The sequence below is a fragment of the Pinus tabuliformis genome, chromosome 1_2, assembly GCF_031772625.1.
Source record: "Pinus tabuliformis cultivar Carrire ecotype Pingquan chromosome 1_2, CPIR1, whole genome shotgun sequence".
NCBI classification, from domain to species: Eukaryota; Viridiplantae; Streptophyta; class Pinopsida; order Pinales; family Pinaceae; genus Pinus; species Pinus tabuliformis.
The window spans coordinates 152,712,623-152,732,328 of NC_142298.1; positions in this window are offsets into that span (position 1 = coordinate 152,712,623).

A 19,706-nucleotide genomic window follows, 5' to 3' on the forward strand; every position below is an offset into this window, starting at 1 on the left:
CTAGGAACTTTCTTTTCCTGCACTACTTTGCATCCTGATGATCCTTAAGATGGATCAAATCCTCATCAAACAAGCTAGTGAAATAAATAAAATACTTATGTAGGAAGAATCACCAATAAAAGAATAGATTCACTAGAATAGTGACATAGAGAAATAACATAGGTCTTGAAAGTACTTAACTATAATATAAATTGTATGAGGCTCTTAGCTCACTCTGAGTGCTAACCCTTCCTGCAATGCTTTACATCATGATCTTTGAGAAGAATCGACATTCTTCATCCAAAAAGTTAGTAGAAGAAGAATTCAAATACCCATGTAGGAAAAATAAATAGTAAACAAATCAAGAGTAGTGTCATAACAAAATAATGTCGACAAAATACTTATCTTTAATAGGATTATCTGCTCCCTCTTGATCTGACAGTCATAATTTTCCATCAACCATATGTCAATGTCATCTTCAAAAGAGATGCATCCTTGTGAGTACCACTTGTATCATTCATCTTCATTAATCGACAACCAAGTCCAACCATCAACGTATATGATGATTATTGAATTTGTTACATACCCTTCTCATAGGGTTTCTCTGAATCTATCACGATCTTGCATAACTGAATAATTCTGAATCATACCATGTCATTTCAAAAAACATGAATACTGTTGGGGTTTCTTCAAACCCTAGCTTCTATATAAAAGAACTTCCTTAGGGTTTCATTCAAAACCTAGCATTATTTTAGGTCTCCACTATTTTTTCTTGCTTCCATCATCAATGTCTTCACAGGGACAATCTCAATGACTTTTCTTCAACCCAAATCTGATACCATGTTAATTTTTCACAGGGCTATATTTTTCTTTTATTTTAATAATTGCATTTTCAAACTTTTCAACATTTACATAATGCATTCACCTCATTATATCATAACATCATAAAAAATTATGCAGAAAGAATAATAAAATCAGTAATGCAACAGAACATAAAGAAACAACATTAGAAAAGCATGCACAAATATAGACACCAAGATTTGGTTGGAGACCAGAGCAAAACCTCGCACGGGGGAAAAACTAGAATTCAATTCTTCTTCTTCTATTAGATATTCATCAATTGTTCAACTAAGATACAAAGTACATCCATATGAGATATATCATTACATCAGGCCTCTTTAGGCCACTCGACCAAGAAGGATTTTGTCTATCATCTATAATATTCCTAAGGAAATAACAATGATCAACAAATAAAAACACACGTGCAACACAAAAATATTTAGACAACAACTAAAAACCCATAAATTGAACTAGAACTGAGACAAAAATGAGCCATTATATTATATAGAGGTGTGTACAATGAATGGAGTGTGTGCACCTGAGTTTGCCAAAGCAAGATAGATAATCCCAAGTGAAAAGAAATGCTACTCGAATGCAAAGGAAAGATGACTCCTCAGTGTACTGCGTTGGCCTTGGAATTTCTACAACTGCTGGATGGAATAAACTCCTATTTAAGCCTCCAAAAGTGGTTAGAATTGTTTTCCAAATTAATCTTGGGGTCTCCACCATAAACTCAGAAAAACCCAGGAAGGGTTTGGGAAAATTTTACCAACCACCTGAGACCCAAAATTTAAGCTTACTCCTCCCAATTGGCTGACAAGTAATTATGCTGTTTGGGGCACCCAAACTCCTCCAACAATTCTACAAAATTAGGAGTAGACTCCTTGAGGCTAGCCTAGCAAAACCCATAAATGATTTGGGCTATATTTTTACCTCCCAGAATTATCCAACATGGGTGCTACGCCCTCCTTGATAAGTTCAACATCGCCCTTAATTCAAAATGTTGAATATGTCACAAATTCCTTCTCAATTAGTTGTAGGATTTCCCTACAAATTTCCTTCGGAAGATGTGAGTAAAATTCCTTCCAAAACCCAGCAACAATAAGATGAATTGATCCCAAAAAATTCTTCCCAGTAACGCTTTTGTGCAGGCCCTAAAATGGTGAGTTCAACTCTCTCAAGAGCAGTAACTTCAAGCCCTAACATTCTCCACAAATGCTGGTCCAACCTCAATGAAATTTCTCCTAAATGCGTTGGACATAATTCCCCTTGAAACTCCCTCAACTCAGTGGTAGGGATTTTTCCCCTGCGTCCTCTTGGAAGTTCGAATTGTCTGAAGCAAGAGTTGATGTGTCCCACGAATTCCAACAAATATATCCCCACTAAGTTTTGAAATACTCTCCTAGGGTGACACTCAAAGTTTACTGAAGATAGAGGTTGAATTCCTGCTTGGGAATTCCTTGTGCTGAACAACACAGTTGTCTTGGCTAAGCATCTCAAGAGAATTAATGTTAAATTGTCAAATGATAAAAGATGTCCCAAATGAGAGCCTCCTTGTTCTATTTATAATTGTTGGTGTTATCGCTCAGGTTGTTCCCTGCCTCCTGAAGGGAATACGGCCGAGGTAACCACTAACCAATCTTGTAGCTGCATATTCTAGCCAATTTGCAACCAGAGAGGGCTCTCTCTTTGTAATTTAGCTTTGTTTTGAAATAATTTAGGCTAGTTATGATGCACCGAGTTTGGTTTTTTAGTTTGCTGGATGGTGATCTCAAATAGAGCAGGGATGCAAGTCCAAAACAATTTATAGTATTGGGCAATGGAGTCAATGATGGTGTACTGCTGAGAGTGTTTCTTGGGTAAATGGTAATGCTACAGAGCAAGATAAGCAGTTATGGAACAATTTTCAAATCTGGAAATTGATGGAATGAAGTCAGGAAATGAAAGGCAATCAAGAATCTTTCATTATGCTGGCAAAGGGAGAGTGCATGAATATTATCAAGGAGCAATAAAGAATTCCTAGGTAATATTCAAAGTGAAAGAATCAGAGCAAACATGAGCAGCTAAGAATTCATATTTATGACTAATTCTGAAGAAAACATAATTAATAGAAGAGATTGAACACAGGGTGCATTTAAACAAATCCTGGGCTATTCTTCTTCTCCGTTACCAAGATTATGGAACATATATGAAATTTGAAAACACAAAAAACATAAAACACAGTTTAGAATAACTTATTGATCCATAGAATGACACAGGAATTCTGTAGCAGGTCCCAGAACATCAAATCCACATCTAGACGGTCAGCAACAATGAACTTCAACAGCTTTTATATTAAAACATTCTCAGAATTTACAGCGCAGTCTAGAGAGAAAATCACCAACCCCAAATGCATCTTATGGGGAGGTCTTTATACAAAAATGAGATACAAAATATCTTATAGATAAGTCTTCATGCAATAACTTCCCTCACCAACTCTTCAGAAGAAGTAAATAAGAGAAATAAATGCCATAGTAAATGTTGGTCTGCTAGCTGTCCAATTTGTCATAGATATTTGACTTTCTAGACTAAGTGAGTCGACTGATTGCTGCGTCTTTATTTTGCGTTTCCTGTGTTTGCTATCTTGTTGTCTTGTCTTTAATGAGCTGCAGTTTCAAGATGACTTCCTCTTTCGACTGTTTTTTCGCTTTAACAGGTGGCCCGTGTATGTGGAGTTGCTGACCTGTAGCTGACTCAAAAAAGGAACAAAAATCAAATCACCTGGGTAAAATTTCCAACATTGCCTGCCACCAATCCTCTGTAGGCAGCTGATGTTTTTGTATTTTAATCAGTGTTTCATCAGCTTCAGTATATCTGTAAAAGTTAGGCTGAACCTAAAATAGGTGATTTATCTCATGTTCAATATAAAACAGATTTTCTAATTTGTCATAAAGACTCTGTCCAGAGGGAGGTCCTGTTTCTTCTGAGGTGCTTGAAGATGCTGTAATTTGGTTGGAAACATAATTATTTATCCTGGTAGTATACTGTTCACGGGTTAGCAGTCTCCCACTACTGGTCAATAAGCTGGGTAACCCTCTGCTCTGTAATGATGCAACCTTTAGTTTGAAGTCATTTATTTCTGCTTGCATTTCTTGGCACTTTCTCTCTAGAGTCTGTACAAAATTTCTCAGGGTCAGCACCTTTTTCACTGTCAGAATAGTATCTATTCTGCTACTGATATCCAGAGCTGCCAGTTGCTCTTTGGTATGAGTGTTCAGGAACTGAATCATTCTGTTGGCCTGCTCAGGCATATTTCCCAATGATGCTCTGGCCCTTTGAGTCTCAAATTGAGCTAAGCCTATCAATTATATTTGTTCATGTATGGTTTGAATTGATTGCCATTGGTCAGTGACCGACTAACCAATTTTGGCCCACAAAATTTTCTTGATTTCAGCTAGAGTTTTATCTAGAGTAAGCTCCTTCTCTAAGGCTTTTATTTTGTTGTCCAAGGCTTTTATTTCTCTTGTTTTTTCAGCCACTGTCATCTTGGACTTGTCATAGCTTGCCTCCAGCTTGGCCAACTTTTCTTTGGCCTCTTTCACCTCTGTCACCTGAACTTCTAGCTCTTTGACTGCTTTCATCATTTCTTCCATACTCATGCTAGATTCTGGTGCTGTTGTTGCTGCTGCTGCTGTAGCATCTGTAGTTGATGTAGCTGTTGTGGATGCTGGAATGACAGGAGGAATTGCTGCTGCTTGTGTGGGAGGAACAGTGGCAACTGTTGGAGCTGTTTCAGGTGGCTGGGAGGTCGACTCTCCCTGCTTGCCTTGCAATGCTTTCTCCAATTCTTGCTCCATTTGAATTATCCTTTGGTTCATCTTCATCAGCAGATCCATCATATCTTCACCTTCCTTTTCTTGTACAAGTTCTGTTGTTTGAGGGTGCATAGTTGCAGGCAGCCTCAATTGCTTTCTTAGTGCAGCAATATCTTCTTCTTTTTTCTTTATGAGGGCCTGGATGCCTTTGGCATCCTTCTTAGGATCATGCCCTAGTTCCACAATGATTTCCTCCAATGTCTTTATTCTGTTATCTTTAGCCGAGGAAGACATTCTCTCCAAATCCAATTGAGTGTTTGTATTTTTCAATGATTCCTTCAGTTGATGGGCCAACATTACCTTGTCTGCTAGAGTAGCATAGACCATTTCACCTGTCTGCTTGTGTAGCTCAATTTGGTCCATCGGGTGTATGTCCTTGGCGAGGACATCCAGGTTTGTCTTTATGTAATCTGCAACTGTCTGTGGCTATGTTATCTTAGGCTTGAAATGACTTAAAATCATTTTCTCCTCCTTAAAGTCATAAGCTACCATTAATCTCTGCTGTTTGGATGGTGTTGTCTTAAGGAATTGATCATACAGCTGTACTCTTAACAACTCATTTTGGGCCTTGATTTCCATGAAAGTTCCTTTAATACCAGGCGGTTGCTTGCTTTGCTGCCTTGAAGAAGACACCTCCATACCATGCTGCCTCTCTTGCTCTTGCTGGAATGAGCTAGTAGGTGTTTGCTGGCTAGTTTCTCTCTCCCTCCTTGGACTCTCTATGACTTCTTCACTAATTTCCTCCTCAACTTGAGGATCAACTCTCTGTCTTTTGGCTTCTGGTTGCTGTGTTGACCCACTTACAGGTGTGGTCTCTTCCTTGTCCCGTTTCTTGCTTCTTTCCTCGTTGAGAGGAGTTTGCAATACTGGAATCTGTGGTGCCTCAGTCTGCAGTGGAGGGATTTGCCCTTGACTCTGTTCCTTTGAGTTAGTTGGCTGTTCTGTCATTGTTTCTTGCTCTGCATCCATTACCTCCTTGCCTTTTGTTGTTCCTATTGCTGGTGTAGTCCTTTCTTGGGCAGCTTGTGAAGCTGCAGCAGTTGATGTGCCCTCTCCAACTTGTTGTGGCAGTTTGAATGTTACCTGCTCAAAAGAATCCAAGTCAAGAGTCTTTTCCAAATCTTTGACATTTTGCTCCATTATTTCTTCCTGAGTGAACTCTTCAACTGGTGTGCCTTGCACCCACTCATCTTGGTTAGCAAATTGTTCAATATGTGGGATTTTGCAGTGTTCATAGGCTGACAGCCTATATTTTATTTTCCTGGCATTGATGAAACCATCTGGGTCATAAGGTACCCACCAAAGACTTCTTTTTAACTTGAGTTTCTCCCCAAATATTTGATCAACGTCTTGCCACCCTTGTTTTTTGTTCATGACAAAGGGGCCTAGTTGGTCTTTGAATTTCAAGTGAGCCTTTTTCTTGGCACTATGAAAATGAGTTAAATCTGAATTGATGAGTTGCCTGTAATATTCCAAGGCAAACAGTCTCATTGGCACATATCTTGGCAGCCTGTAGGGACAGAGCTCACAGCCATATATCCTAATGACAGCATGATTCTGGTAAAAGTACCAGTCACTTATTTTGTAGTTCTTTGAAAGCTGCAATATTTTTTGCATGTCATATGATAGCCTAGCAGGAGGAGTTCTCATCAGGAAACAAGAGACTGGATAGACAAACAGGTCAATGAACTCACAGTAAGAGTAGGGGGAGTTGTGGACTTCATGAAAGACTGAGGTCCAGAAAATCACAGACCTCTTTTCTCCTTTAGAGTCCAGTCTTTTGATGGGGCATTGAAAACAGTCTGGTTGATAATACATGAATAGATGATAGATGTAAGATGAGTATTTGAAGACTCCCTCCCCATCCTGTTTGAGCAGTTGGTCATGTATCTTATTGGCAATGAATTTGGCATAGTTGTATTTGACAGCAGGGGGTTGTCTTGGGGTAAATGCAGAGAACAAGACTAATATAGTATGATAAATATGTTCACTTGTTTGAAACCCAACACATAAGATATCATATCCACTAGTAACTTGCCCACTTCATTGAAATGCACATAGAGTAAAGGAGGTGGCCCTGTAGGCTGGCGGTTTTCTCTCATGAATACTTTGGCAATTCGGGCTATCTCTGAGCTGGAGAGTTTGGGACCTTCATCAAGCAGAAATTTCATAGAAAAGGGACCAGAAGCTGAGTTTGCTTGAAGTTTAGCATTTGGTTGATTGAGTCAGGAGTTATATGGAAGAGGATGCTCCCAGATGGAGACTTGACTGCCCTTTGAGTTGGGTCATAGTTCTCATAGCAAAGGCGAACTATTTGAGGGAAGACATTGACATAAGGGAGGAAGTAGATGGGCAAGTTTGATTCCCAAATGCCATAAATGTCACTATTGTTCAGATAACTGTTCCTTAGTTGACAGAAGGTCTGCAGGTGGTTTCTGTCACTAACCAAGTCTTGAATTAAGTGGTCCCTATCAGCCAAAGGTAATGCTTCAAGTTCCTTGTGAGGTGCATTGAGAGGAGTGATGTTCAAGGCTGCTGGAGTGGCCATCTTCAAATTCTTTGTGTTTGTAATTTGAAATTTGGATTTGTTCAGCAACTGAATGGTGAAAACTGTCTTTGAGGCTTTGTCAGGGAGCGGTAGAATGAGCTTAGCTAGAATTGACCTCACTATGTAAAATTTATGGTCAAAAACAAATGTTGCAGGGTCTAGCAGGGTCTTTACATGAATTTGCTGGATTGCAAGCTCTGTGAGTAGAACGGAGAGGAAATGGTGGTCTTTGCAGAGGATTTTTTGATAAATTATCTTAATGCATGGGCAGTTTAGAGACTCTCCAGGCGGAAACGGGCTCGAAATATGGTTTAAGGGCCTATTTGCAGAGGAGGGCACCGCTCGCCGGTTTGCCTTGAATCAATAGCTCACACAGTGAATACAAGGTGGTGATTGATAGGCAGGAGCACTTTTGGATTTGAATTATAGATCTTAGGCGATTTTAATAGCGAATTTCGGAAAAAACAGGGCTTTCGGGCAAACAATGGGTAAATACCTGTTTTTGGTGGTGCAGAGGGCAATTAGCAGGTACAACTCGAGTTGTGGGGTCGAACTATGGAGCCAAATTCGCAGGGCGATGGATTGTACACGTTTGCTGGCTGATTGATCGTAAAATCGCATGGAAGCATCTCCACTAGTGCATAACAAAAATAAACAAAAACCGTCGTTTTCACGACTTTTAACAATATTTGGACATTTTAGTGCTTTTTGGCGCTTTTTGGGGATGACGTCATCATGACGTATTTTTGGCGCGTAGCGGGTACGGAGGGTGACGTGGAAGCTGACGTGTATGGTGACGTGGCACATGACACAGTGGCCGGGCGGTGATGTCAGTAGATGATGTGGTAGTACTGTAGAGGAGTGGGGGGGCTACGTGGACGCGACGTCATAGGGTGACGTGTACTTGACGTCAGGGGGCAGGTGGCGGGCGGTAAGCGGGTTTCCCCGCACTGCCTTTGGTCTAGGGTGGTTTCGCAGGAGGGGGTTCCGATCACGCCGAGAGATTGACGCATGGCAGGGGTACGATAGTAATACCGCCCATCCCCCGGACGCTAACCTTTGGCGGATAAGGGCTCCCGATATCGCTGCCAGCTGTCAGATCTACGACGCGGGATCGGCCGATGGATGGCTGATGATTGCTGGCGGACGGTTTGTGATACGGGGCCCGCCATAATGTTTTAATGTTTGAATATTTGTGGGGTCAAAACTTTGATTGTGGGTTGATTTGCGTGGTGTGAACGGGCGACTATGGTTATTAGTTTAACCAGATATTAAACTAATCCCATTATATACATGCGTGCGAGGTTATAAGGTATGGTTTATGTGGGAGGGTTAGCATGGTTATTTATTTAACCTGGAGTTAAATAAACCCCAAAGATTTTATGAACGTGGAAGGGTTAATAAAGTCCCAAATGAACCTAATATTCCCCGAACTTGTATTGTATGGCTATAATTGCCAATGGGTAGGGATATTTATATTTTTTTTGGGTTTTCTTATATAGTTTTTTGTAAAATAGGGGTAGGAAAAATGGTTGAGGGAGCTAAATAATAAGGTTAAATGTTAATATGACTTTATGGAATGAAACTGCATGAGTAAATGCTAAGTTTATATAGTGAAAACCTAGGCATAGGGAAGTGAAAGAAGTATGGAATGATGATTTTTACACAAGAAATGTGGCTTCTTTTCTCTAAGTAAACTCAGTGTTTAACTTAGCATTTCTCATAAAATGAAGTGAAGCTGGACTATTGGGCAGATCCCAAGGTCCTTGAGGGGATGTTAGCAAATGATTTCTGGGGGAATGATAGGGGAATTAGTCATGCTTCCACTGTTCTGCAACCAAACAACTGCCATGGTACTTGTGTCATTGATGAGATGAATCCTTCTTGATGAGGCAAAAAGTGATCATAAACTTGCTTCTGCAACCTCAAACTACCTACTCAGCCTAACACACCTAGCATTTTTTCTTCCTTTTGATTGGGTGCACTTGAACTAGCAAACCCTGAAGTTCCTCTTTTCTTTTGACTACCCTCCTATCTAAATCTACGCTTATCTCTTCCAAGGGCCCATATTAAGCAGTTGGGCTCCTTAATTTCTCTACCGGTCTACTTATCTGCCAAGCTTGAACTGTTTGGGCAGATATTCATTCTCTATTCTACAACAACAAATTTAAATATGGAGTGGTCCAGATTGAACTGTTGGGCCATCCATCAAGTGTGATAAGCAACAGAGTTTGCACATTGTGAACTTGCAAATAAGATAGTAGTGGCATTTTGACTGGCCACTTTCCTGGTCTTTTGGTTTGGGGTTCATTTCTATTATTTTTTCTGACCAATTCATTTTTCTTTCCCTTTGATTATTCTTTTAGGGCATACCCTCTTTTCATTTTTTAATTTTCTTCATTTGTTTACAAAATATGGAACCTTTGCAGCATGAAAGGATGAACATATTTGGCTCTTCCACAGTCAATCATGAAAAATGAAACTTATTGGTATAGGAACCTAACAGTGGCTCCACTTGGGGATGGCTTTTCCAGGTGAAAAGTCAAGAACAATAGTTCAGATGGCCTTATTTTCAACTCTTGGTGTTATCTGAAATTCCTCCTTTGCTGTAATGGTGTTTCTGCAAAATTTGAGTGTTTCTCATGCATTCATTCACTTAATTGCAGCTCTGTTTAGGTTACTCTGTCCGAATATTTAGTCACCATCTTCACAACTCCCAAGCTTTCTTCTTGATCTCTTCTGGTAAATTGAAATATACACAAAAGGTGGCACAATTCCTTGTCTTTCCCTCAAAATTTGCTGTATGTGATTCCCTATTATGTTGCTATAATAAATTGCAGAAAATAAATAGTATTATGTACAAACTAAAGTGCTGATTTATTTAACAAACAGGATCAAAATAATGTTTCAGCATTCGACCATTTACTGGTCCATCATCTGCCTCTGTGCCATCCAAGCTTTTCAGAAAATAGGTGTTGTTTCCTTGTACACTCTGAATAACAAATGGTCCTTTCCAAAGAAAATCAAATTTTCCATGTTTCCCTTTATCTTCTCTTCTAGAATCCCACTTTAAAACTTTATGCCCAATGAAGAAATCCTCTGCTTTTGTTCTTTTATCAAACATCTTTTTCAGTTTCTCTTGTAGAACCTGACCTCTCTGATATACTTTCTATCTAGTCTGCTGCAAGTGAATAGTTTGATTGATCCTTCTCTGAATATCATTAGGTTCTGCTTGTATTTCTTGCAGCAACTTTCTCACTGGTATTCCCAAAGATGAAGGGAACTTAGCCTCCATGCCATAAACCAATTCATATGGGCTTGTTCCAATGGATCTTTTGGTGGTCATTCTGTCTGCCCATATTGCATTTACCAGTTTCTTATGCCAATTCTTTTTATTCTCCTCCAAGACCTTTTTGATAATGTTGATTAAGCTTTTGTTGGAAGACTCAGCCAAACCATTACCTTGAGGGTAATAGGCTGTGGAATGGCCCAAGGTAATGTGGTACTTGTGGCAAAAACTGATCATTCTTTTGGATTTGAAGGCTGTTGCATTGTCTGTAATGATCTTTTCTGGACAGCCAAATCTAGACAAGATGCTAGTTTCTAAGAATTGCATGATGATTGAATCATTGGCTTGCCTACAAGGGGCAACTTCTATCCACTTGGTAAAGTAGTCTGTGGCAGTCAGAATCCACTTGTGTTGGCCAGAGGATGAAGGGTGGATTTCCCCTATGAAGTCTAAACCCCATTGCTGAAATGGCCTTTCAGTTGAAATAGGTTTGAGGGGCAAAGGGAGCAGCTTTTTCTTGCCTTCAAAGATCTGGCATTTGTGGCAGGACATTACAAATTTTTTCACATCAGCAAACAGGGAGGGCCAATAAAATCCAGCCCTTAGGATTTTATCAACTGTTGATTTCCAATACAAGTGCCCACCACAATCCCCTGCATGAAATTCCTTAAGCACTTTGTCAGTTTCATCCAGTATTAGACAATTGAGTAAAATACCTTCGTGATTTTTCCAAAACAGAACATTATCTATGATACAAAACTTTGAAGCTTTCATTTTTAAGAATCTCTTTTTAGTCCTGGATAACCCTGGAGGAGCTTGCAGGTTTAACAATACAAAACATATGTCAACATACCAAGGTGATTGTAAAAAGGCTTGATTGATCTGTGGAGTCGCCATCTCCTGTTTGTTATCCAGTTCATTGATGTCAAGGGCTTGAAAATTAGTTTCAGTCATCAGTTTGGCTAGCCCTTGTCCTTTTATCAGTTTTGTAGGCTTGATTTCAATGTCATATTCTAAAATGTTAGCTATCCATTTGCCCCTTTTACCCTCAATTCCCTCTTGAGTTAAAATGTCTTTAACCACAACATTTGGAACATAAGCAATGACATGTGAATACAAGATATAAACTCTGAAATCCTTGATGGCTTTTACAAGGGCATAAGCTTGTTTTTCCATGATCTGATATTTTAAAGGTGCATCCCTAAGTGCTTTGCTGAAAAAGGCAATGGGCTTCTCACACCCTTGGTCATGTTTTTGTAATAGGACAGCAACAATAGTGTGCTCAGATGCAAATGAAAAGATCATGAAATCTCTGTCAAACTTGGGGCTTGTGAGGACTGGTGTTTTTGTTAGGGCTGTTTTGATGTCCTCAAAGGCTTGTTTAGCTTCCATTGTCCATTTGACTTTGGAATCTTTCTTCAGCATATTATTCAACAGTCTTATTAGTTCGGCCAAATTGGGAATGAATCTTCTTAGGAAATTGATCTTCCCTAGAAAGGCTTGTAGTTCCTTAATGTTTCTTGGATGAGGGACTTGGAGGATAGCTTGAATTCTGTCCGGGTCAATTCTGATGCCATCTTTTGAGATTATGTGACCCAGGAGTTTGCCTTCTTTTAGGCCAAACAATGATTTCTTTGGGTTCAATGATATACCATATTTTCTGTAAATTAGGAACACTTGTCTCAAATGCTCTAAATGTTCTTGGTCTGATTTTGAAAAAGAAGTGAGATCATCAAGGTATATGACTAAGAAATCATGGATCTCTTTGGCAAAGGCTATGTCCATCGCTCGTTGAAATGTGGCCCCTGCATTTTTGAGTCCAAAAGGCATTTTCACATATTTGAAGGTTCCCCAAGGTGTTGTAAAGGCAGTCTTGTCTTGATCATCCGGGTGAACTAAAATCTGATTGAATCCTGAGAATCCATCTAGCAATGAGATCCTAGAAGCTCTCACCACCCTTTGTAGGATATGATCCATTTTGGTAAGGGGTAGTGGTCTTTGAGAGAGACTTTGTTCAAATTTCTCAAGTCAACACATAGTCTTATCTCTCCGGTTTTCTTCCTAGTAGGCACTAGATTTGAAATCCATTCTAAGAATCTAATAGGTGCAATGATTCCAACTTCATACATTCGTTTAACTTTCTTTTCAATCAAGGGAAGGAGGACGGGATTCACCCTTCTAAGCTTTTGTTTAAAAGGTTTTTGATTCTCTTTCAAGGGTATAGTATGTTGGATGACCGAAGTATCATAGGACTTGAGGTCCTCATAACTCCAGGCAAAGACATCTTGGAACTCCTTAAACAAGTCAATGTATTTTAACTTTTGATCAGCAAGCAATGCTTTTGACAGTTTTACCATTTTGGGATTTTCTGCGGTTCCAATGTTGCAGTCCTCAATTTCTGCATTCAATGGTTGCATTTTTGGCTTTCTTGGGATATCATTTGAATCAAATATGTCCTCCAAGGGAGTTAAGCCTGTGGGTAGAAAATTATCCTTTAGTTCAATTACTTTAGATTCTCCTTCAGCTATTTCATCAAGGTCTGTTTGCTTCAGTTCTTGTAACTTATTGTCATAAAAAATTGTTGGATGCAAGATCAGATTTGCTGTTTCAGCTGATATGCTTTGCTCACTTTTGTCTATTTGTTGTTGTTCATCAATGGTGCTTGTATCAATGTTTATACTTGAGAATTCCTCTTTCAAAGTGAGGAAATTATTTGTCTGTGTATCATTTTCAAAGACCTGCCAATTTTTGACATTATCTGGGATAGCAGGTCTATGTTTGATTTCAGCAGTGAAGTCGTGATTGGGCTTAAATGGAAGCTTGCAAGTGTTGGCAAAGGTTGCCAGACTATGTGCATGTAAATTGTTCTTTCTTGGAATCTTAGTGAGCTGAGATTCTAAGAAGGTGTCAAGTATTTCAATGGCTGCACCTCTGTAAGCTTTCAACCTAAGATCATTGGTAACAAAGTTTCCTTTCATCTGTTGTATAATCAAATCAGAATCTCCTAGAATTGTAATCTTGGTTGCCCCTAGACTTCTGATTAGTTTGAGTCCTAACAACAGGGCTTCATACTCGGCCATATTGTTTGTACATCTGAAATTTAACCTATAATAATGCATGACCTTTAGCATGGTCATTTTGCATGTTGTGTATCCAAACCCCTGCCCCTGCTCCTAATTTGTTTACCGAGCCATCAAACTCCAAGTACCATAGGATTTCTTGGTTATGACTAGCCTTAAGAGTTTTGGAAGCTTGTTCAGTGGGCAAATTTGGCTCTTGTAACTCATATGATATGTCATTTTCCTTTATTTCATTAATCACATCAACAATTTTTTGATCTTGGGCACTAGATTGTTCCTCTATGCTTTGTGTTTGTGCTGCTTCTAGGAGTTTGACATCAGTTTTGGGACACATCCCAACATTATATAAAATGAATGAATCCATATCGGAATGCATAGAATAGATGGGGAAGTTTTGGGGTTGTTCTTGACTGTTAACCACATATTTCATTAGTGTTTCCCGATATAATCTCTTTGGCTGTCCAAAGACTGAAATAGTGGCATAGGACATGTCTAGTTGCAAAGATATTTGGAGTTTTGCACCCCAAGATCTGGACAAAAGCATACCATACTTAGGTGGAATATCAACTACCACCACATTCATCAAGATTGTCTTGGCTGGATATTGGACCAAGGATACACAAAGATCTTTAATTAGGCCAAGACACCTGACCTGGCTGGAATCAAATGAGAACAAGTCTTTGTAGGGCCTTGTGATGTCTAGATCTAATCTCTCCATCACAGATTTAGACATTAGGTTATGGGAAGCTCCCGAATTAAACATAGCATTATGCAGCACTTTGTCATGAATGTTTAAGCTTACATAGAATGGAGGAACCCCTCCATCTACTGTTTTACCATTGACTTCAGGACCGAAAAGCAATTCTGGTTGATCATCTAGAACATTGACTGCATCCCTATTTTCTGGTATTTGTAGTGACCGATTGATTTGTTGTCTGTACATTTCATGTCTAGCCAATTCAGAGAGAGGAATAGCTATTTTCAGCTTGCCTATTTCTGTTTCTAGGTTAAAAGGTTTCTCTATCTGAATTTTTGCATTATGGACAACAGACTTTTCCTTTTCAGCTGAATTTTCAGTGATTTTCTCTTCATCAGGAGTGTCGTTTTGAAGTATATCTATTTTGAAATTATTTTCAGGAGAACAATTTAGATTTTCTTTTGAAGAATGGGACGAATATGGCTGATTTTTTGAGGGCTGTAAGTCTGATATGTCTTCCACAATGGCTTCCTTTGGGTTTGGGTCTATTTTAGTTGAAGGTTCTATCAGGACAACTTTATCTTTTGTTTTCTTTTGCTGCTTGGTATCCTTTAGCTTGGCAGGTTCAGGGACATCTATGGTTCTGCTTCTTAATTTGTACTGTTTATGAACCTCATAGACCGCTGCATCATAGCCTTACCTAAAATCAAATGTCTCTCCGGAGTTTGTTTGAAACTGATTGAGATTGTGAGCCTCTTGGTCATCTTGTGTTAGAAAAATTTGTTGCTCACTGTTTAACCCCATTAGGTTGATTTGGGTGTCTTCTATCGGCTCACTAGAGGTTGAGGCTTCTGCATAGTTCTCTTGAAATGGAGGTCTGATGTTCTGGTCAGGGCCAGTCCTCCCAACATTTGGATTTTGATTTTTTCTAAAGTTTGGGTTTCTTGCAGTGTTACTTGGTTGACCTTCCCATGATGATTTCCTTTCAATAGTTTCCACCCTATCTCCAAGTCTGTCCATACCTTTGATGATTGCATCCAGTTTTTGTTCAAATGCTAAAGGCTCTTCTTTGAAAGTTGTCCTTCTTTCAGCTCTTGCCCGATTTCGCTTAGCAATTAGGTTTGCCTCCACACTAACAGCTATATTCTGCATGTCTGCTAAGCTTGGAGGGGCTCTTTCCCTCAGTTGATATGCCATGTCAGAATCAAATCCATTAGGGAATTTGATCAAAGCTAAATCAGGTGGAGGTCTAAGGTTGTGAGGAATAGCATTATAAACATTGTTGAACCTAGCACAATAGTCCTGGACGGTCTCCTGTGGGCCTCTTTTCAAATTGTCATATTCTGTCAAGATGTGTAAAGGGTCCTTCTTCTTTTCCCATCTGTTTAGAAAAGATTGATAAAGAGCTTCCGAATCAGCTATGGAATTCGCAGCAAGCACTCTAAACCAAATCCTTACATCACCCGTTAGACTTTGGACAAAAATCTTCATCCTCACATCATAATCATCTATTTCATAATTCTCAAAATAATCTTGCATTTTCTTGGTGTGTTGCTGGGCTGTATAGGAGCCAGTACCATCAAAATATGTGATTTTACTCTGATAATCCTGAGGCATGGCCCCTGGATTTCTAGGTAACTGTAGAGGAGCATAATGGTTCGCCATATTCACAGGGGTAAATGGGACAACAGGAAGAAATAAAATAGCTGGAACAACAGGGACAACAGTGGAAGTTTGTGCAGTGGATGGGGAGTGGAGAGGATACTTTGAGGCATGGATGAGGAACTAGGAGAGGCTGTTGAAATGACTATTGCTCTCCCAGGTGTAAGCTCAGATTTTGCAGGGTTTTGCTGAAGTATATCAAGGTCTGAATCAGCCAATTTTTCTAGTTTTTCTTGTTTCCTAAGGGTCTTAGAAATTAAATTGGGATTTTCAAAAATAGCTGGAGGATCTGGGTCAGGGTTTGACCTGGTGTAACGAGTTTTCTTCTTTGGAGCCAGCTTCTAAATTTGTTTTTGGTATTTTCTGGGAATTTTTTAAGATCACAGTTTTTCACAATATTCTACAAGAGTTTCTTTGAAATATAGGAGGCTTTGGGATTTCCTTTAAATATGTTGAAATAGGGAAATTGATCAAATCTTTGGAACAACTGTTTAAAGCCTAAAACTATACTGGAGATTGACTGAAGCAGCTTTTATTTACTCCTGTAAATGCAGAGCAAAGACAGTTTCAAAGGCTACCTGGCTAACTTCAGGCTCCATCTGTAGCTTTAGAAAATAGACAACAGTTACAAATAGTCATTCAGATTCCCCAGTGGAGTCGCCAATGATGTTATCACTCAGGTTGTTCCCTACCTCCTGAAGGGAATGCGGCCGAGGTAACCGCTAACTAATCTTGTAGCTGCAGATTCTAGCCAGTCTGCAACCAGAGAGGGCTCTCTCTTTGTAATTTAGCTTTGTTTTGAAATATTTTAGGTTAGTTATGATGCACAGAGTTTGGTTTTTTAGTTTGTTGGATGGTGATCTCAAATAGAGCAGGGATGCAAGTCCAAAACAGTTTATACTATTGGGAAATGGAGTCATTGATGGTGTACTGCTGAAAGTGTTTCTTGGGTAAATGGTAATGCTACAGAGCAAGATAGGCAGTTATGGAACAATTTTCAAATCTGGAAATTGATGGAATGAAGTCAGGAAATGAAAGGCAATCAAGAATCTTTCATTATGCTGGCAGAGGGAGAGTGCATGAATATTATCAAGGAGCAATAAAGAATTCCCAGGTAATATTCAAAGTGAAAGAATTAGAGCAAACATGAGAAACTAAGAATTCATATTTATGACTAATTCTGAAGAAAACATAATTAATAGCAGAGATTGAACACAGGGTGCATTTAAACAAATCCTGGGCTATTCTTCTTCTCTGTTACCAAGATTATGGAACATATATGAAATTTGCAAACACAGAAAACATAAAACACAGTTTAGAATAACTTATTGATCCATAGAATGACACAAGAATTCTATAGCAGGTCCCAGAACATCAAATCCACATCTAGACGGTCAACAACAATGAACTTCAACAGCTTTTGTATTAAAACAGTCTCAGAATTTACAGCGCAGTCCAGAGAGAAAATCACCAACCCCAAATGCATCTTATGGGGAGGTCTTTATACAAAAATGAGATGCAAAATATCTTATAGATAAGTCTTCATGCAATAACTTCCCTCACCAACTCTTTAGAAGAAGTAAATAAGAGAAATAAATGCCATAGTAAATGTTGGTCTGCTAGCTATCCAATTTGTCAGAGATATTTGACTTTCTGGACTAAGTGAGTCGGTTGATGGCTGCGTCTTTATTCTGCGTTTGTTGTCTTGTTGTCTTGCTGTCTTGTCTTTAATGAGCTGCAGTTTCAAGATGACTTCCTCTTTCGGTTGTTTTTTTGCTTTAACATGTGGCTCGTGTATGTGGAGTTGTTGACCTGTAGCTGACTCAAAAAAGGAACAAAAATCAAATCACATGGGTAAAATTTCCAACATTGCCTGCCACCAATCCTCTGTAGGCAGCTGATGTCTTTGTATTTTAATCAGTGTTTCATCAGCTTCAGTATATCTGTAAAAGTTGGGCTGAACCTCAAACAGGTGATTTATCTCATGTTCAATATAAAATAGATTTTCTAATTTGTCATAAAGAATTTGTCCAGAGGGAGGTCCTGTTTCTTCTGAGGTGCTTGAAGATACTGTAATTTGGTTGGAAACATAATTATTTATCCTAGTAGTATAATGTTCACGGGTTAGCAGTCTCCCACTACTGGTCAATAAGCTGGGTAACCCTCTGCTCTGTAATGATGCAACCTTTAGTTTGAAGTCATTTATTTCTGCTTGCATTTCTTGGCACTTTCTCTCTAGAGTCTGTACAAAATTTCTCAGGGTCAGCACCTTTTTCACTGTCAGAATAGTATCTGTTCTGCTACTGATATCCAGAGCTGCCAGCTGCTCTTTGGTATGAGTGTTCAGGAACTGAATCATTCTGTTGGCCTGCTTAGGCATATTTCCCAATGATGCTCTGGCCCTTTGAGTCTCAAATTGAGCTAAGCCTATCAATTCTATTTGTTCATGTATGGTCTGAATTGATTGCCATTGGTCAGTGACCGACTGGCCAATTTTGGCCCACAAAATTTTCTTCATTTCAGCTAGAGTTTTATCTAGAGTAAGCTCCTTCCCTAAGGCTTTTATTTTGTTGTCCAAGGCTTTTATTTCTCTTGTTTTTTCAGCCACTGTCATCTTGGACTTGTCATAGCTTGCCTCCAGCTTGGCCAAATTTTCTTTGGCCTCTTTCACCTCTGTCACCTGAACTTCTAGCTCTTTAACTGCTTTCATCATTTCTTCCATACTCATGCTAGATTCTGGTGCTGTTGTTTCTGCTGCTGCTGTAGCATCTGTAGTTGATGTAGCTGTTGTGGATGCTGGAATGACAGGAGGAATTGCTGCTGCTTGTGTGGGAGGAACAGTGGCAACTGTTGGAGCTGTTTCAGGTGGCTGGGAGGTCGACTCTCCCTGCTTGCCCTGCAATGCTTTCTCCAATTCTTGCTCCATTTGAATTACCCTTTGGTTCATCTTCATCAGCAGATCCATCATATCTTCACCTTCCTTTTCTTGTACAAGTTCTGTTGTTTGAGGGTGCATAGTTGCAGGCAGCCTCAATTGCTTTCTTAGTGCAGCAATATCTTCTTCTTTTTTCTTTATGAGGGCCTGGATGCCTTTGGCATCCTTCTTAGGATCATGCCCTAGTTCCACAATGGTTTCCTCCAATGTCTTTATTCTGTTATCTTTAGCCGAGGAAGACATTCTCTTCAAATCCAATTGAGTGTTTGTATTTTTCAATGATTCCTTCAGTTGATGGGCCAGCATTACCTTGTCTGCTAGAGTAGCATAGACCATTTCACCTGTCTACTTGTGTAGCTCAATTTGGTCCATCGGGTGTATGTCCTTGGCGAGGACCTCCAGGTTTGTCTTTATGTAATCTGCAGCTGTCTGTGGCTGTGGTATCTTAGGCTTGAAATGACTTAAAATCATTTTCTCCTCCTTAAAGTCATAAGCTGCCATTAATCTCTGTTGTTTGGATGGTGTTGTCTTGAGGAATTGATCATACAGCTGTACTCTTAACAACTCATTTTGGGCCTTGATTTCCATGAAAGTTCCTTTAATACCAGGCGGTTGCTTGCTTTGCTGCCTTGAAGAAGACACCTCCATACCATGCTGCCTCTCTTGCTCTTGCTGGAATGAGCTAGTAGGTGTTTGCTGGCTAGTTTCTCTCTCCCTCCTCGGACTCTCTATGAATTCTTCACTAATTTCCTCCTCAACTTGAGGATCAACTCTCTGTCTTTTGGCTTCTGGTTGCTGTGTTGACCCACTTACAGTTGTGGT